The sequence below is a fragment of the Eufriesea mexicana genome, unplaced genomic scaffold (assembly GCF_001483705.2).
Source record: "Eufriesea mexicana isolate 0111107269 unplaced genomic scaffold, ASM148370v2 scaffold77, whole genome shotgun sequence".
Lineage (NCBI taxonomy): Eukaryota > Metazoa > Arthropoda > Insecta > Hymenoptera > Apidae > Eufriesea > Eufriesea mexicana.
This window is the reverse complement of record NW_016908244.1, coordinates 285,228-288,523: the sequence shown is the minus strand read 5'-3', so window position 1 is coordinate 288,523 and position 3,296 is coordinate 285,228. Positions and strand designations below refer to the sequence as shown.

General features: G+C 52.0%; 1 pseudogene; it reads left to right on the top strand.

Annotated features, from left to right (window-relative positions):
* The first annotated feature begins 1,499 nt into the window (after nt 1–1,499).
* LOC108554798 (uncharacterized) lies at nt 1,500–2,206 on the top strand (annotated as a pseudogene).
* Nucleotides 2,207–3,296: the final 1,090 nt, after the last annotated feature.

Here is a 3,296-nt window from a genome sequence, read left to right as displayed (position 1 = left end):
CGCCCTTGTACGACCGCAGCTTTTTCCCTAGACCACGGTCGTTCGCGGTCCCGTCTGACGCGCGTGGGTGTATCGAGATCGACGACGCTGGGGCGAGGAAATTTACCGCGATATATCGCCTTCTGAAAGCCCGATAGACGTCCCTTCTCGTATCGAACGAGCTGTAAGTAACGAGAGTGCTCGAGTAACCGCGTAAGTACGAGGTAAATGCAATTCCGGCCAGTGCGGATTGTACACCGACCAACGAGTGTCGAAAGAGACTCGCATTGTTCGAAACGTGTCGCAATCTTGTTTCGCGAGTTCGCGAAGCATTTCGATGTTATCGAACGAACGATACCGCATACAGCAGGAAGCCTCGCCGAAAGGCAAACAAAATCGTATCGCGAAATCCATGTTTTCCGCTTGTCGAACCCCGAATTTGCATCCGCGACACCTGCCACGACTCGTGGAACCGGGTTCCTTCTCGCGCATGGAGCTCCTTTTGCACGGGCAATCTGACCTAGAGACCTGATCCAGAGCACGAGCAACGTTGAGAATCGATAAATTAAGGAATACAACCTCGAGTCGTCTTTGTGACTCGCGTAATCGATAACCGAGGGTGGAGGTTGACGCGTTAGGGGTTGATGAGAGTGAATCAGCAGTGTAGGACTCTGAAAGGACACTGGTGCGTTTACCTCGTGTTGCGTCCGTTCGGGACAGTCTGTCAGACGCGATCGCGTGCTTTTTGGGTGTCTAGCTTCGCTTTCGTCTCTAGTTTTTGCGTCTCATCCCTTCAACCCTCGATGTTTGCCTGGACGATGCCACTTTATTCGTGGTAGAGCGTCCCGCGTTCGATAGCGAAGAAACGAGGGGAACACCTTGCGACCTCGACGTCCTCCTTCCCAGGCTGCATTCTCGGTCCGCCTTTTATCGGCGAACCAACGTTACTTCGCGTCGCGTTAAATTACGGTCCCGCTTAGGTGCTTCCGCGAGTCGAACGATTAGATTTCGACGTGCGAGACACGATGGAAGAGGAGAGAGAGGGAAATTCAGGGTGCGCCTGAGAACGAGAAGCCGATAGGATTTTTAAGGTCAAGCGAACAGAATAGCTCGCGTTATCTCACCGTGGATTGGGTTAGGTGACCGTGGGACAGGGATCAAGGCGAAACTCGCGTAAATCGTGCCTCGTGCCCGTGGTAGCCATCGCTGATTCGTCGAGGTAGATCCGTCCCGAAGCTATCCGAGGTCGAACCCATAAATCGATCGATCGACCCGGTGGCAGCGTGTCTCGAGGTCTCAGGGGCGTACTTACCGGAGCACCCCGCGTATACGGACAGATTAGCCCTAAAAGCAATGCTCTGACCGAGGTTAATATCGACTTTGCACGCTCGATTGTTCGCACCTCTGGAATCCCGACTCGTGTCAGTAATTTCTCGCGTATCGTGCAGACGTTTATAACGCGAGCCGTGGATAAAAGCCACGTCGATAAAGGTTGACCGATTCGGGGTAAAGAACGCGCCATGGTCGGGGCTGCTCGTGGTGGTGGTTCCCGCGATGGTAAGGAAGGAAATCGATCCTCTGTGCCACGCCACGGGGATCTTATTGACGTCACAAAAATGGCGACAGTCGTGACGTTAACGGTATAACCCGGGAGGGTAAGGTGAACGAAGCGAAAGCTCCCCAAGGTCCGCATGGCAGCCGACCAACCCTCGGCAACACCATCTTTTGGTATCCCATACGAACTTGCCGCGTTCCGTCGTGGAAACGGAGGAAACCAACCATCCACCGATGTGTCTATCGACCACAGGCGCCATTTGCCGGCGCCGTGCTCCGTCGCGACGCCAAGTTCACTGCGCTCCCCCTTTCGACTGGCAGCCGGACTGAGTGCGTTACCACGCACGAACCGCGACACCATCTCCACGTCTTGGTTCATTCTCGAAAAAAATCCGCCCGTTTCCTTCTGGGTTTCGTACGTTATTTTTCCGTCTGGTTCGTTTGAAATCGTCGCTGCGGCATGTGGTGTTGTAAGAGGCTCGATGCCTCCGATTGGCCTGTCACCACCATCGTTCGAGGTAACGCTTCCTTTTTGCACGTCGCTAATCTCGATACTTCTTTCCGCTCGGCAACCCGCATTGTCCGAGACGGGCTTTTCACCAACGCTTCTTTTTTCGATTTTCACACGCTCTCCTTCTCTGTCCAGCTATTTTTATTCTGGTCGCTGTCTTAACGGAATCTTGGCCACGTCCACGTCGTCGTCCGACGACGATTCGCGTGTTCTCTTGGCTTTTCACTTACGAACCTGGTTCGAGGTCCTCGTCGCACGTTGCTTTCCGATTCGCTTCGTTTTCTGCCAGTCATACTCGCATCGTCGGTGGTAGCTTTTTTCCCGTCAAACGCTTCAGCTTTTGCGTCGTTCGCCGCACTTCTCTCGCTATTATCGTCTCATAATCGTTCGGTCAATGTCGCGAATCTAGGATAAGTTGCAGGAAAGTTTACGCGGACTCTGGTTGGTCGATGAGCTACTTTAGTCGCAGTTGTGCGGTAGGATAGTGCCAGTGTCACGGATGAGATTGCGAATAGAAATCGGTGGAACTTCGGAAACGATTCGCGTACGAAACTTTAGCCGCTATCGACGGGGTTGTATCGATCCGCGAAACGGTTACATGCCTGGTTGGAGGAACGCTGGCGAAAACGAGTCGTTGGACAGCTAAAAACTTAATAGGGCTCCGTTCGATGTTGCGGCATGGAAGCCGTACAGGCAACGCCAGAAAACGTTTGGTTAATCGCATCGTTCGCTCTAATTGCTTATTCCATTTAATCCCACTTGTGCGACGCAACGAACACGGATAGGTATCTTTGTAATTTCTTCTTCCGTTTCGCACCTGCGTAACTCCTCTGATCTTTCATCCAGGTTCTTCCGTGGAACCACGAGTGTCTCTGGTCTAGCTCGAGTAACCTTAACCGAATGGTGAATAGAAAGGTCATCGTCTTTGTCGTTCCGTGTGTGAAAAAGCACGAGGAAAATACGTTTGCAAATACGTTTCGTGGAATAGTTTGACTTTCACCTCGCGATCTCTCGCTCTCTTTTTCCCCAGATAACGAGAAAATCTGATACACGTGTAACAGCGTACGGTATTCAAACGACGCTGCTCTCTTGAGCTCCTTTTTTTCCTCCTGCTCGCTTATCGAGTCATTGGTATTAAAATATTCCCATGCTCTGGTAATACATATTTCAACGATGCTCGTCAGCTGGACAGTTTCTCGTTAGTTTCTCGGTGCTCGGAAAATGATCGAGGCTCTATGAAACGTGCCTGCAG